The sequence below is a fragment of the Urtica dioica genome, chromosome 12 (genome assembly GCF_054948205.1).
Source record: "Urtica dioica subsp. dioica isolate 48M chromosome 12, U.dioica_male_clone48M_v1_H2, whole genome shotgun sequence".
Taxonomy (NCBI): domain Eukaryota; kingdom Viridiplantae; phylum Streptophyta; class Magnoliopsida; order Rosales; family Urticaceae; genus Urtica; species Urtica dioica.
Genome location: NC_142767.1, coordinates 74,266 through 91,183, shown reverse-complemented (window position 1 = coordinate 91,183; position 16,918 = coordinate 74,266).

The following is a 16,918-nucleotide window of genomic DNA, read 5'->3' as shown; positions in this document are numbered from 1 at the left end:
GCGTCTTTGTCGTCAAAGCGGTCGACCTTGTTCGATTCTTCAGTGAATCGGGCGAGGTATCGTCTAAGAGACTCGCCATTCTCTTGCCTGATTGACCACATGTACATCTTGGTCTTCTTTTGGACCATAGATGCAGCGAAGCGTGCTAGGAACATCTCCTTCAGGTCTTTGAACGATCGGATGCTTCCCGGCCTTAAGTTTTTGAACCACTCGAAGCCGGGTCCGGCGAGGGTAAGACTAAAAGCTTGGCACATGGCGCCGGGAGCGACACCCTGCATCGTCATCCAGGTTTCATAGTGCTGGATATGGTAAGTGGGATCCGCTTTTCCATCATATGGAGCAAGGTTCGGGAGTTTGAAATTTCCCGTGCATACCTCGGCCAATATCTGAGTCGTGAAAGGCGAGGACTTTTCCTCAAGGACCCCATAGCCACTTCCGCCTATTCCGTGTTCTCGGAGATCTCGTACTTCATTTGGAAGATTGTGGATCATTGTGATCACATCGAGACCGGTAGTCGGAGTAACTCCCTGTTCGGGAAGAGTCACCTGTCGTCTTTCATTTGACCCTTGACCCGTGCGGCGGTTCCCGTTAGTTGGGGCTGCTACGGGATGTTTGGCCGAGAGCTCAGTCGCTCTCTTAGGTCATCGCCACGCTCGATGCGTCGAGCAGTGAGATGGTCCCTAAGATCAGAGCTTGTTTTTACAGATGTGCAGGCTTCGTCTGCGACGGCGCGCTGTCCGCGTGCCCTGACTCTCCGTAACATTCTCCCTTTGACCTAGTCGGTCGAGGGCCAAACGTCGAGAATTTCCCTCTTGAGAAGCAGCCGGTGCGTCGCCTGTCCGGGGTAGGGGATTCGAAGAACCGGCTTCAAACACGGCGGGGTGTTCCCCGTCCTTCGTGAGAGAAGTCTCGATATCCTCCGAATTGCCAGTACCCTCATAATCAGGGTCGCGGTCGTGGCTTTCCTCGTTGAGGTTCTCAGGATCCCCGTTGGGGATCGCCGTGTTATGCGCGGGTTGCTCCACAGCGAGTCGGCTATGGTACCTCGTGTTCTTCGCCTTTAGTTGGCGGACATTCTCCTACAACTCCATGATGCGGTGGTCCCTGCTATCTGGAGATGGAGATGGTGAGCGGGTCGAGCTCTATTCATGGAGCGACTCTTCGTCACCATGCGCTCGGGAGCGCAAGAAGTATTTCTTGGTCCCAGTGACGTTTTCGGGGTTGTTCACGCCCTCAAGACGTACGGGTGGTTGGCTACTCATCGTTTCTCAAGTTCGAGAAGGTTGAGTTTGCAGAAGAAAAGAAGAAGATGAACAGAAGGGATTTCGGGCTGAATAGGTCGGGAAGCCCCCTCCTTCTAGCGCCAAAATGTTGTCGCACAAAAATGACCAACTAGTGAAAACCTCGGGCGGTTCGATCCAAGACCGGACCAAGTGATCGCACCCGGGCCAAGAATGTGAACTCGATAGTCTCGAGCAGGGGTTTCTCCAATCAACCCGCCTCTCGAGAGAGGTAGGGGGGTGAGGAGGAGGAGTGACCGTGCCTTGGGTGTCGGCTGCCTACGTACCCGTGTGTGGGATCAGGTCAGAACGTACTTCAAGCGTGTGTAACGCAGTATGAGGCGCGGAGCCTTGGTGGAGAGGCGTTCTCAACGAAGGAGACGAGGCGCGGAGGAGTCCTCGGCGATGTCTCAGAACTTCGGAGATCGCGTATGCGAGAGAGAATGTGTGTTTTCTCTCTTTTGGAGACGTGGAAGACTCTAAGTCAAGAGTTCCTTGTTGTGGCGGAGATTCTGGACACGTAGGCGATTCCTAGTTGGAAATGCCGGACGCGTAGGCGATTTCTTGCCAGAAATGGTGGACGCGTCTAGGGTGCTAGACGCGTAGGCGATTTTCAATCGAAAACCGTTAGAGCACTCGTGGGCTCAAGATTAATCGTTCGATCAAGAGAGGCGGCCCTCGGGAGTCCCCGAAAAGCGCTTCAGAATCTCTGAGAACGAGAAATCGAGGAGAATCTGCTTCAGGCCAAGGATGGCATCCAGAGAAGTAGAGAGAAGTCTCAAGTTCCTTGAGAAAATAATGGGATGGCTTTCCCCTCAATGAGAGGGGGTATTTATAGGTGTTTGAGGGCCTTAGAAGGGTCCTTTGGCGTCCATATGGGACTAGGAACACGCGCGGCATCAATTGGAGGCGCACGGAGCGCGCGGCGCGCGGCGCAGAACGCGCGGCGCAGGACGCGCGGCGCAGGATGCGCAGCGCATGGAGCACGCGGCGCGGGTGCTTCTTGGCTCGGTGCGCGCCTGCCTGGCGCGGCGCGCTGCCTTGCTGGCGCGGCACGCTGCTTTGCTGGCACGGCACGCTGCCTTGCTGGCGTGGCGCGCTGCTTGCTGCACGGCTGGCTGGCGCAACGTGCTGTGCGCACGGTGAATGGCTCGTCTTGCCGGACTCTTGCGGGCCTTTAGGGGTCTTCGAATACCATTCTTGCCACGCAAAATATAGAGAAGACGAGAGTGGCTCGACTCGAGGAGCGAAGCTCGACTCGAGGAGACTGACTCACGGCTTGACTCGAGGAGCGAAGCTCGACTCGAGGAGACTGACTCAAGGCTCAACTCGAGGAGCGAAGCTCGACTCAGGGAGCCGACTCAAGTCTCAACTCGAGGGGCTAGGCTCGACTCAAGGAGTCAAGAGTTTGGGCGAGGGCTTGAAGACTTGCCGCTCTTCATGACCTCCGGCCTGACCATCGGCCCTTTGAGCGACGTGCCTTCTTAGCGTCTCGGGTTTTCCAAAAATGACCGACAACAATAGTGTCGGCGAGGTCGCTTTCTAGGATGGAGTGGTATCCCGAAGAGGGCTTTGCGGCTCCCGATGGCTTCGATGGTTCGGGGGTCGATGCTTCGAGCTCGCTCACCTACCGAACATTCATCGGTCTCAGGGAGGCATTCGCATTTCCATTGTCCGTGGCGCTACTCCGTCCCTTACAAGGTGACCGTCCTTTCCGTCCTCGCCGTGGGTTTGCCGTAGTTTCGGTCGCGAGTCTCAACTGCGGGTTGCGGCTGCCGTTCCAACCCATTGTCCAGCAGCTCCTCGCCCGACTGGGGGTGCACGCTTGCCAGATGAACCCGGCGTTTTACCGCATCATGGCGATGTGTCACATGGAGTGGCATTGCCAAACTGAGCGGGTGATGACCGTGAGCGACTTTCGCAATCTCATCGCGCTCTTCCCTGCGCTCGGGCAACCTGGATTCTTCATGGCCCGCGATCGCCGGAACACTAAGCTGATCACGGACTCGGAGAATTGTAATCGAAGACCGTGGGTGTGGGTCTCGATGGAGGCCTTTGGTGACGCGCCGCTTCGGTTTGGCCCCTTGGCAGAATTTTCTGCTGACGCAGGGGCCGACGATCTCGACTTCGTGAAGGAGATCCGAGGAATGTCTGAGGCGTGCTTAGCGAAGGCTTCCCGAGACCCGAAGTCGTTGGCGGCAGTCCATTCTCGGATTGCCGCTATCCTGTAGGCGACGATCCCGCCGAGTGACACATTTTTATTTATTATTTTTCTTGCGCAAATGTTTAGCGCACGCTTTCTTTTAGGTTTTTCCATTCAGCGCACTTGTTTTAGCGCTTGCTTACTAGGATTTTTCCCTTTAGCGCACTTGTCTTAGCGCATGCTTTCTAGGGTTTTTGGGGCAGTTGCCCTTTTCTTTTGTGAGATATTATTTATTTTTTTGAACGTTTTCGCTCATTCTCTTTTTATGGTATGTTTAGATAGGCAAGTATTTGTGACAATGGTCTTGCCAGTTCTATTATCTCAGCGAGATCTCACTTCAGACGCGCGAGTCGCTTGGATGGTTTGCGTTCTGTAAGTTTTTCGACCGCGAATTAGCCATGCCGCGTAGGCACCTTATATGCGTCGGAATGCACCATGTAGGCGTCCGTGGTTGCGCCGTGTAGGCGTCTTAGGTGCGCCATGTAGGCGTCTTAAGTGCGCCATGTAGGCGTCTTAGGTGCGCCATGTAGGCGTCTTAGGTGCGTCTCAAGAGACGGCTTGGTTGCGCCATGTAGGCATCTTACGTGCGCATTTAAGCGTCTTAAGTGCGCCATGTAGGCGTCTTAGGTGTGTCTCGAGGGACGACTTGGTTGCGCCATGTAGGCGTCTTACGTCGCCATGTAGGCGTCTTATGTGCGCCATGTAGGCGTCTTAGGTGCGTCTCGAGGGACGACTTGGTTGCGCCATCTAGGCGTCTTAAGTGCGCCATGTAGGCGTCTTAGGTGCGTCTCGAGGGACGATTTGGTTGCGTCATGTAGGCGTCTTATGTGCGCTATGTAGGCGTCTTAAGTGCGTCATGTAGGCGTCTTAGGTGCGTCTCGAGGGACGACTTGGTTGCGCCATGTAGGCGTCTTACGTGCGCCATGTAGGCGTCTTAAGTGCGCCATGTAGGCGTCTTAGGTGCGCCATGTAGGCGTCTTAGGTGCGTCTCGAGAGACGGCTTGGTTGTGCCATGTAGGCGTCTTACGTGCGCCATGTAGGCGTCTTAAGTACGCCATGTAGGCGTCTTAGGTGCGTCTCGAGGGACGACTTGGTTGCTCCATGTAGGCGTCTTATGTGCACCATGTAGGCGTCTTAGGTGTTGGAATTGATCTAGGGTTTAAGAAAAAGTTTAACGCTTCGCAAAGCGGCGGAATTTTAAAAATTTTCTTTTCAATTAAAAACTGTTTTTACTAACCTAGACAAAGAGCAAGTACATATAAATAAAAACTATTATGAGCATAGAAGTTTACTAACCTTTCTTGAAGCTTGATCTTTGAGAAGCTTTTGGAAAGTTTGCAATGCTCGTCTCTTTTTCTTTCCTCGGCGGCTCGAGCAACCACGAAAGTTTCTATCACTAAATCACTCGAAATAAAAGGAATCAGTGAGTGGGCACTTTTAAACACTACAACTTAAGAACGAGTCTTGAAGTCGCAGAGCTAAACTCTAGGTCAAATGAGGACCTAGGTGCAAAAACAATAAAACGAAATTGACTAGAGAGAGAGAGGAGAGGGGCGGCCACAAGTTCTAGAGAGAGAGACTCTCAATCTCTAACTTATGTGGAATGAGAAAAATGAGAAGAATGAGGCTCCTATTTATAGGAGAGGTCTTACCTTCAATAAGGTAGTTTCCTCTTCTATAGAATATCACATATTCATGAGCGAATTTCCTATTTTCCTCTATGACATACTCGGCCAAGGTAGGCTTCACTAAGCCTTGGATTTGTTTCCTATTTTGTTCCATGCCTTGCCTTTTGTCTCTCTCTTGGGCGCCTACCTCATTTCCTCTTAGGGGAAATTTGTTTCCTCTTTTTCTTTTGGCAAGTATCTTGATACATTTATGCACAAAATATTCTCTCTTCCTATGGGTATGTTGGGCGCCCACTATGTCTCTAGAAGGAGCTTCTAAAAGCTTCTTCATTTGATCATGACAAGGCCCAATGATCAAGTCATGGCCCAATGATCAAGTCATGGCCGAGTGATATTAATTCATCAAATGAACTTGTCAAAAAAAATTATTGACATTCATTTCATCCTTTGTCTCAAAAGACAAAAATACCCTTTTGACTATTTTCGTTCTTGTTTTGACTTAGCTTCCAGTTTAACTATTCCTAATCGATGTGATTCGTGACAGTGACCTCATGGACCCAAATGAACAAAGCTTGAGCTAAACACTTGGACTCAAAAGTTCACAAACCTTTTCCAAGTTTAGCTTAATGCCAACTGACTCCACTAAAGAGTTGACACTGAAAATCTCTCGGTTCAAATGAATTTATTTTCTACTCAAGAATTCAACCTAATTATGATGAGCGGATCCACTAAATATTATCTATGTTTACCCTTCATGAATGTCATCAGCTAGTCGGGATTTACTAAATTACCATTTTACCCTTCTAGCTATTATTTCCTCAACTCCTTTGTCACTTGTTAATAAGTTAGAAACAATGTATTGACGAGGAGCTAACAAGTCACATTGTTTCATCCAAAAGAGTCAGGACTCAATTTGGACACTGGCCAGTTCATTTATTCACACTCCAAGGAACAAAGCATGAGGTGACATACATTGCATTTCAGCAATCTTGTACATGAATTCCATATCTATGAGAACTTCACAAAGTTACTCATGACATTCTCACAACTTAGTACTTCACCAATAGGCTCTGTTCGGAATCACATAGTGAGTCCGAACTCTGACTTTCTCAAATGAGAATACGTAAGCTGTGAAGTGGCATGTCTCATTTAAGGATTAAGGTAAGCATGATGCAATTCATATATAGTGACTTCGAGACATAAGAGGTTAAATGGTCTGTTCTTATCTTGTCTCTAGAAGTGCACTGGTCAATTCAGTACCTTCGGAAGATACCTAGAAGAACTATAGAGTCTCCAACTCTCAGTGCCTCATAACCAGACATCATAGATTCTTCTAACAATCATACTGAGGTCAATATTCCTTTGACCCTTAGATTGCGAATATATCATTTTAAGCAAACTACGAAGAGTTTGTTCATGCAAATCTACATTTGTCTCTTCGTAAGTTGTTAAGTTTGTTTATGGACTAAAGACTAATGTTTTATCATAAAGCTTCAGACAAGGAAGATTGAATGAACGTTTCAACTTTTTATTAATGAATAAGACATTACAGGCACGAGTCTTCATGAGACTTTATTACATCAAATGTAGAATATAAAGATTACAAATCTTCTTGTGGGCACCATTGACAACAAACTCCTACTTGACTCAAAGAAGATGTGTGTAGTCTTTCATGCCTAATCCCTCTCGATGTTGGTCGAAGACCTTGTTCGCTAGGGCCTTTGTGAATGGATATGCTAGGTTGTCCACCGTTGAGATCTTCTTCACTTCCACGTCTCCGCGCTGCACGATCTCTCGAATCAAATGGTATTTCATCTCAATATGCTTAGAGCGCTTATGGCTTCGAGGTTCCTTCGAGTTAGCGACAGCCCCACTATTATAATAATAAAGAGTCATGGGCTCGTCGACGTTTGGAATAACTTCCAAATACTTAAGGAATTTTCTAAGCCATACAGCCTCTTTGGATGCTTCACAAGCAGCCACATATTCTGCTTCCATTGTGGAGTCAGCAATGCAAGATTTCTTAATACTCCTCCACACAACAGCTCCACCATTAAGGATGAACACAGATCCCGAAGTGGATTTCCTGGAATCCTTATCCGCTTGAAAATCGGAGTCGGTATATCCCGTCATAGTCAGGTCAGTACCTGAGTATGTAAGCATCAAGTTCCTAGTTCTTCGAAGATACTTAAGAACATGCTTAACAACAATCCAGTGCTCGGTTCCAGGGTTGGATTGGAAACGGCTAACTACGCCAACGGCGAAACATATGTCAAGTCTAGTGCAAAGCATAGCATACATAAGGCTTCCTACGGCAGAGGCGTAAGGAATTTTCCTCATGTCTTCAATCTCTTGTGCAGTCTTGGGAGACTGGTTCTTAGAGAGTGAAACTCCATGCCTAAAGGGTGTTTGACCCTTCTTGGAGTCTTGCATCGAGAAGCGATCCATCACCTTATCAATATAAGATGCTTGAGAGAGCGACAGGGTCCGGTTTTTCCTATCTCGAAAGATTTGGATCCCCAGAATGTACGCGGCTTCTCCTAGATCCTTCATATCGAATTGCTTTGCCCGCCAGACCTTAACCTCAGATAACTTACCCACGTCATTACCAATGAGTAGTATATTATCGACATATAGCACCAGAAACACAACTTTGCCTTCGTGTATTAACTTGTAAACACAAGGCTCATCTATTGACTGTTCAAAGACGAAGCTCTTTACAGTTTCATCGAATCTAATATTCCACGACCTAGATGCTTGCTTTAATCCATAAATGGGCTTAACCAACTCACAAACCTTGGTCTCTTTGTTGTCAATGGTGCCCACAAGAAGAGTTGTAGTCTTTATTTTGTACATTTGATGTAATAAAGTCTCATGAAACCTCTTGCTTGTAATTGCCTATCTACTCATTAATAAAGTTGAAACGTTCATTCATTCTTTCTTTGTTTGAAGCTTTATGATAAAACCTTAGTCTTTTAGTCCATAAACAAACTTAACAACTTACGAAGAGACAAATGTAGATTTGCATAAACAAACTCTTCGTCGTTTGCTTAAAACGATATATTCGCAATCTTAGGGTCAAAGGACTATTGACCTCAGTATGATTGTTAGAAGAATCTATGATGTCTGGTTATGAGGCATTGAGAGTTGGGGACTCTATAGTTCTTCTAGGTATCTTCCGAAGGTACTGAATTGACCAGTGCACTTCTAGAGACAATATAAGAACAAACCATTTAACCTCTTATGTCTCGAAGTCACTATGTATGAATTGCATCATGCTTACCTTAATCCTGAAATGAGACATGCCATTTCACACCTTAGTATTCTCATTTGAGAGAGTCAAAGTTCGAACTCACTATGTGATTCCGAACAAGGCCTATTGGTGAAGTACTAAGTTGTGAGTCTGTCATGAGTAACTTTGTGAAGTTCTCATAGATATGGAATTCATGTACAAGATTGCTGAAATGCAATGTATGTCACCTCATGCTTTGTTCCTTGGAGTGTGAATAAATGAACTGGCCAGTGTCCAAATTGAGTCCTGACTGTTTTGGATGAAACAATGTGACTTGTTAGCTCCTCGTCAATACATTGTTTCTAACTTATTCACAAGCGACAAAGGAGTTGAGGAAATAACAGCTAGAAGGGTAAAATGGTAATTTAGTAAATCCCGACTAGCTGATGACATTCATGAAGGGTAAACATAGATAATATTCAGTGGATCCGCTCATCATAATTAGGTCGAATTCTTGAGTAGAAAATAAATTCATTTGAACCGAGAGATTTTCAGTGTCAGCTCTTTAGTCGAGTCAGTTGGCATTAAGCTAAACATGGAAAAGGTTTGTGAACTTTTGAGTCCAAGTGTTTAGCTCAAGCTTTGTTCATTTGGGTCCATGAGGTCACTGTCACGAATCACATCGATAGGAATAGTTAAACTGGAAGCTAAGTCAAAACAAGAACGAAAATAGTCAAAAGGGTATTTTTGTCTTTTGAGACAAAGGATGAAATGAATGCCAATAAATTTTTTGACAAGTTCATTTTATGACTTAATGTCTCTCGGCCATGACTTGATCATTGGGCCTCGTGAATTAATTTCATTTCATAAGAATTTTATTGAAAATTCTTAATGGCCTTTTTCATGTTGTCATGAACAAATGGAAAGTTTCTAGAAGCCTTTTCTAAAAGGCTATAGGCGCCCAACATACCCAAGAGATAGAGAGAATATTTTGTGCATAAATGTATGAAGATACTTGCCAAAAGAAAAAGAGGAAACAAATTTCCTCTAAGGAAAATAAGAGGTAGGCGCCCAAGTTGAGAAAGAAGAGGAAACTACATTATTGGAGGTGAGACCTCTCCTATAAATAGGAGCCTCATTCTTCTCATTTTTCTGATTCCACATACGTTAGAGGTTGAGAGCTTCTCTCTCTAGACCTTGTGGTGGCCGAAACTCCTCTCTCTCTCTCTATAGTTCATTTTCGATTATTCTTGTTTTGGCACCTAGGTCCTCACTCGACCTAGTGTTTAGCTCTGCGACTTCAAGACTTGTTCTTAAGTCGTAGTGTTTAAAAGTGCCCACTCACTGATTCCTTTTATTTCGAGTGATTTAGTGATAGAAACTATCGTGGTTGCTCGAGGTGCCGAGGAAAGAAAGAGAGACGTGGTGCGAGGAGACGAGCGATGCAAACTTTCCAAAAGCTTCTTCAAAGTTCAAGCTTCAAGAAAGGTTAGTAACCTCTTAGCTATTATTGATTTTTAATTACATGTACTTGCTTCTTTGTCTAGGTTAGTAAAAACTGTTTTTACTTGAAAATAAATTTTTTAAAATTCAGCCGCTTCCCGAAGCGTTTTATCTTTTTCTTAAACCCTAGATCAATTCCAACACCCATGACCCTTTATTGTGATAATAGTGGGGCTGTCGCTAACTCAAAGGAACCTAGAAGCCATAAGCGCTCTAAGCGTATTGAGAGGAAATACCATTTGATTCGATAGATCGTGCAGCGCGGAGACGTGGAAGTGAAGAAGATCTCAACGGTGGACAACCTCGCAGATCCATTCACCAAGGCCCTAGCGAACAAGGTCTTCGACCAACATCGTGAGGGATTAGGCATGAAAGACTACACACATCTTCTTTGAGTCAAGTGGGAGTTTGTTGTCAATGGTGCCCACAAGAAGAGTTGTAATCTTTATTTTGTACATTCGATGTAATAAAGTCTCATGAAGACTCTTACTTGTAATTTCCTATTCATTCATTAATAAAGTTGAAACGTTCATTCAATCTTCCTTGTTTGAAGCTTTTTGATAAGACCTTAGTCTTTTAGTCCATAAACAAACTTAACAACTTACGAAGAGACAAATGTAGATTTGCATGAACAAACTCTTCGTAGTTTGCTTAAAACGATATATTCGCAATCTTAGGGTCAAAGGACTATTGACCTCTGTACGATAGTTAGAAGAATCTATGATGTCTGGTTATGAGGCATTGAGAGTTGGAGACTCTATAGTTCTTCTAGGTATCTTCCGAAGGTACTGAATTGACCAGTGCACTTCTAGAGACAAGATAAGAACAAACCATTTAACCTCTTATGTCTCGAAGTCACTATGTATGAATTGCATCATGCTTAACCTTAATCCTGAAATGAGACATGCCATTTCACACCTTAGTATTCTCATTTGAGAAAGTCAGAGTTCGGACTCACTATGTGATTCCGAACAGGGCCTATTGGTGAAGTACTAAGTTGTGAGAATGTCATGAGTAACTTTGTGAAGTTCTCATAGATATGGAATTCATGTACAAGATTGCTGAAATGCAATGTATGTCACCTCATGCTTTGTTCCTTGGAGTGTGAATAAATGAACTCGCCAGTGTCCAAATTGAGTCCTGACTCTTTTGGATGAAACAATGTGACTTGTTAGCTCCTCGTCAATACATTGTTTCTAACTTATTCACAAGCGACAAAGGAGTTGAGGAAATAACAACTAGAAGGGTAAAATGGTAATTTAGTAAATCTCGACTAGCTGATGACATTCATGAAGGGTAAACATAGATAATATTCAGTGGATCCGCTCATCATAATTAGGTCGAATTCTTGAGTAGAAAATAAATTCATTTGAACCGAGAGATTTTCAGTGTCAGCTCTTTAGTGGAGTCAGTTGGCATTAAGCTAAACTTGGAAAAGGTTTGTGAACTTTTGAGTCCAAGTGTTTAGCTCAAGCTTTGTTCATTTGGGTCCATGAGGTCACTGTCACGAATCACATCGATAGGAATAGTTAAACTGGAAGCTAAGTCAAAACAAGAACGAAAATTGTCAAAAGGGTATTTTTGTCTTTTGAGACATAGGATGAAATGAATGTCAATAAATTTTTTTGACAAGTTCATTTGATAGCTTAGTGTCACTCGGCCATAACTTGATTATTGGGCCTTGCGGATTAATTTCATTTCATAAGAATTTTATTGAAAATTCTAAATGGGCCTTTTCTTATGATTGTCATGAACAAGTGAAGAAAATTCTAGAAGCCTTTCTAGAAGATTTGGGCGCCTACTACCCAAGAGGAAAGAGAGTTTATTTTGTGCATAAATGTATTTAGATACTTGCCAAAAGAAAAAAGAGGAAACAAATTTCCTATGCATGGCATAAGGGAATTTCGGCCATAAGGGTCAAGAGAGAAGCAAATAAAAGAGGAAACAAATCCAAGGACTTGCTTGGCAAGTCTTGGCCGTGTGCCTCATAGAAGAAAAGGGGAAATTGGCTCATTAATATGTGATATTCTATAGAAGAGGAAACTACCTTATTGAAGGTAAGACCTCTCCTATAAATAGGAGCCCCATTCCACACTTTTCATTCATCCAAGTTTAAGAGATTTGAGAGACTCTCTCTCTAGAACTTGGCCGAACTCCTCTCTCTCTCTCTCTCTTTCTAGTTTATTTTCGATTTTTCTTGTTTTGGCACCTAGGTCCTCATTCGACCTAGTGTTTAGCTCTGCGACTTCAAGACTCGTTCTTAAGTCGTAGTGTTTAAAAGTGCCCACTCACTAATTACTTTATTTCGAGTGATTTAGTGATAGAAACTTTTGTGGTTGCTCGAGGTGCCGAGGAAAGGAAGAGAGACGTGCTGCGAGGGGAGACGAGCGTTGCAACTTTCTAAGAGCTTCTCAAAGATCAAGCTTCAAGAAAGGTTAGTAAACTTCTTAGCTCATATTAGTTTTTTAATTACATATACTTGCACATGTCTAGGTTAGCAAAAACCGTTTTTACTTGTAAAAGAAAATTTTTAAAATTCCGCCGCTTCTCGAAGCGTTAATTATTTTCTTAAACCCTAGATCGATTCCAACAAAAGTGAGTGTGTGTGGGAAAGAGTCCGACATGGGACAAATACCAAGTGAATGAGAAAGTGACGAGCTCGACTGGACGAAATGACGAAGTCATTTCAGCTCGACTTGGCGAGATCAACCTACAGGCGAGCTCGACCTCCAGGCGAGCTCGACCTCCTGGCGAGCTCGACCTCCAGATGAGCTCGGCCTCCTGGCGAGCTTGACCTCCAGGTGAGCTCGACCGCCTTTACGCGGAAATTCTCGCCAACGGTAGAGCCTCCTCATTTAGCAGTTATTTGTGGTTACCGATCGAACTAACGGTCACGTCGCTTTGAAACGAGCTATCGTTTGGCCAACAGTCGTGTCGTTTGTGACTATAACTGTAGTTCGACTGAAACAGTGCGTCTCTTCGTAGTTCGATCGAAACAGTGCGTCTGTTCGTCGAACCTCTTCGCGAACAGGTACGATTGCTTATATAATCCGACTTCGAATTCATTAATCGACACAGGTTTTTCAAACCAACTTTCTCTCTACCCGAAACACTTATCCAGAAACACAGTTCTTGCTTATTTTCGGATTTTCACTCTGTCTTGGTGCAGTCCGAACTAGGCTTGTCGTATCCTGCGGTATTCTTGTATACAAACCTTAAGACACTTTGGGGGTACTCGAAATACTATAAGGAAAGCGTTCCTATGCGTGATTCAAGCCTCGAAGTCTTCAATTTCGAAGAATAATCTAACAATCTTATAGTATCTGTTGGAAAATGAGTAACATTAAATAGGTGTTTTAATTAGCTCAATTTAATTTGTTCACTAAAACACAAAATAGTGTGTTGTTAATTGAGAAAGTGAGTTTGTGTGTCGGAAAGTGTCCCACATGGGACAAATACCAAGTGAATGAGAAAGTGACGAGCTCGACTGGGCGAGGTCGACTGGACGAAATGACGAAGTCATTTCAGCTCGACTGGGCGAGGTCGACTGGACGAAGTGACGAAGTCATTTCAGTTCGACTAGGCGACCTCGACCTCCAGGCGAGCTCGACCTCCAGGTGAGCTCGGCCTCCTGGCGAGCTCGACCTCCTGGCGAGCTCGACCTCCTAGTGAGCTCGATCGCATTTTCGCGGAAATTCTCGCCAACGGTCGAGCCTCCTCATTTAGCAGTTATTTGTGGTTACCGATTGAACTAACGGTCACGTCGCTTTGAAACAAGCTATCGTTTTGCCAACGGTCGTGTCGTTTGTGACTATAACTGTAGTTCGACCGAAATAGTGCATCTGTTCATAGTTCGACCGAAACAGTGCGTCTGTTCGTCGAACCTCTTCGCGAACAGGTACGATTGCTTATATAATCCGACTTCGGATTCAGTAATCGACACAGGTTTTTTAAACCAACTTTCTCTCTACCCGAAACACTTATCCAGAAACACAGTTCTTGCTTATTTTCGGATTTTCATTCTGTCTTGGTGCAGTCTGAACTAGGCTTGTCGTATCCTGCGGTATTCTTGTACAGAAACCTTAAGACACTTTGGGGGTACTCGAAATACTATAAGGAAAGCGTTCCTATGCGTGATTCAAGCCTCGAAGTCTTCAATTTCGAAGAATTATCTAACAATCTTATTTATCTATGTTTACCCTTCATGAATGTCATCAGCTAGTCGGGATTTACTAAATTACCATTTTACCCTTCTAGCTGTTATTTCCTCAACTCCTTTGTCGCTTGTGAATAAGTTAGAAACAATGTATTGACGAGGAGCTAACAAGTCACATTGTTTCATCCAAAAGAGTCAGGACTCAATTTGGACACTGGCCAGTTCAATTATTCACACTCCAAGGAACAAAGCATGAGGTGACATACATTGCATTTCAGCAATCTTGTACATGAATTCCATATCTATGAGAACTTCACAAAGTTACTCATGACAGACTCACAACTTAGTACTTCACCAATAGGCCCTGTTCGGAATGACATAGTGAGTCCGAACTCTGACTTTCTCAAATGAGAATACTAAGGTGTGAAATGGCATGTCTCATTTAAGGATTAAGGTAAGCATGATGCAATTCATACATAGTGACTTCGAGACATAAGAGGTTAAATGGTTTGTTCTTATCTTGTCTCTAGAAGTGCACTGGTCAATTCAGTACCTTCGGAAGATACCTAGAAGAACTATAGAGTCCCCAACTCTCAATGCCTCATAACCAGACATCATAGATTCTTCTAACAATCATACTGAGGTCAATAGTCCTTTGACCCTAAGATTGCGAATATATCGTTTTAAGCAAACTACGAAGAGTTTGTTCATGCAAATCTACATTTGTCTCTTCGTAAGTTGTTAAGTTTGTTTATGGACTAAAAGACTAAGGTTTTATCATAAAGCTTCAAACAAAGAAAGAATGAATGAACGTTTCAACTTTATTAATGAATGAATAGGCAATTACAAGCAAGAGTCTTCGTAAGACTATATGACATCAAATGTACATAAATAGACACTACTACTCTTCTTGTGGGCACCATTGACAACAAACTCCCACTTGACTCAAAGAGGATGTGAGTAGTCCTACATGCCTAATCCCTCTCGAAGTTGGTCGAAGACCATGTTTGCTAGGGCCTTGGTGAATGGATCTTCCAGAGATCTACTTCACCTCCACGTCTCCGCGTTGCGCGATCTCTCGAATCAAATGGAATTTCCTCTCAATATGCTTAGAGCGCTTATGGCTTCGAGGTTCCTTTGTGTTAGCGACAGCCCCACTATTATCACAATAAAGGGTCATGGGCTCGTCGATGTTTGGAACAACTTCCAAATACTTAAGGAATTTTCTAAGCCATACAGCCTCTTTGGATGCTTCACAAGCAGCCACATATTCTGCTTCCATTGTGGAGTCAGCAATGCAAGATTGCTTAATACTTCTCCACACAACATCTCCACCATTAAGGATGAACACAGATCCCGAAGTGGATTTCCTGGAATCCTTATCCGCTTGAAAATCGGAGTCGGTATATCCCGTCATAGTCAGGTCAGTACCTGAGTATGTAAGCATCAAGTTCCTAGTTCTTCGAAGATACTTAAGAACATGCTTAATAGCAATCCAGTGCTCGGGTCCAGGGTTGGATTGGAAACGACTAACTACGCCAACGGCGAAACAGATGTCAGGTCTAGTGCAAAGCATGGCATACATAAGGCTTCCTACGGCAGAGGCGTAAGGAATCTTCCTCATGTCTTCAATCTCTTGTGCAGTCTTGGGAGACTGGTCCTTAGAGAGTGACACTCCATGCCTAAAGGGTGTTTGACCCCTCTTGCAGTCTTGCATCGAGAAGCGATTCATCACCTTATCAATATAAGATGCTTGAGAGAGCGACAGGGTCCGGTTTTTCCTATCTCGAAAGATTTGGATCCCCAGAATGTACGCGGCTTCTCCTAGATCCTTCATATCGAATTACTTTGCCATCCAGACCTTAACCTCAGATAACATACCCACGTCATTACCAATGAGTAGTATATCATCGACATATAGTACCAGAAACACAACTTTGCCTTCGTGTATTAACTTGTAAACACAAGGCTCATCTATTGACTGTTCAAAGCCAAAGCTCTTTACAGTTTCATCGAATCTAATATTCCATGACCTAGATGCTTGCTTTAGTCCATAAATGGATTTAAGCAACTCACAAACCTTGGTCTCTTGACCATTATCCACGAAACCTTCTGGTTGAGCCATGTAAATGCGCTCGTCAATATTGCCATTCAGAAAGGCTGTCTTAACATCCATTTGCCAGATCTCATAGTCGAGAGCTGCAGCTATGGATAGGAGTATGCGGATGGATTTAAGCATCGCGATTGCCGAGAAGGTTTCTTCATAGTCAATCCCTTCTTGTTGGGTATAACCCTTCGCAACAAGTCGTGCTTTGAACGTCTCGACGTTCCCATCAGGACCCATTTTCTTCTTGTATATCCACTTACACCCTACGGGTTTAATCCCTTCAGGAAGGTCTACAAGTTTCCAGACATTGTTGACATACATCGAGTGCATTTCAACTTTCATGGCGTCAAGCCAAAGGTTTGATTCAGAACAAGCCATCGCTTGGCTATAGGAAACACGGTCATCCATGTCGGAGACGGCTACAAGAGAGTCTCCATAAGACATGTACCTATCAGGCTTTTGAACAGCCCTCCCACTACGTCGAAGTACTACTTGACGAGATTCTGATGAGTTAGGTTGTGGTTCAGTTGGGGTAAGAACAGTTCTTACAGATGAGGTAGAAGCTTCCTCACCCAACTTTTCTTCAAGCACAATATTGCTTCTAGGTTTCGCATCCTTCATAAAGTCCTCCTCAAGGAAACGAGCATTCGTGCTAACGAAAGTCTTATCGTCCTCGGGACTATAGAAAGTAAAACCTTTGGTTTCCTTCGGATATCCCACAAACAGGCACAATTCTGACCTACTAGCCAACTTGCTAGTCTTTTGCCTCAGCACGTGTGCAGGGCAACCCCAAATTCGGATGCGGCCAA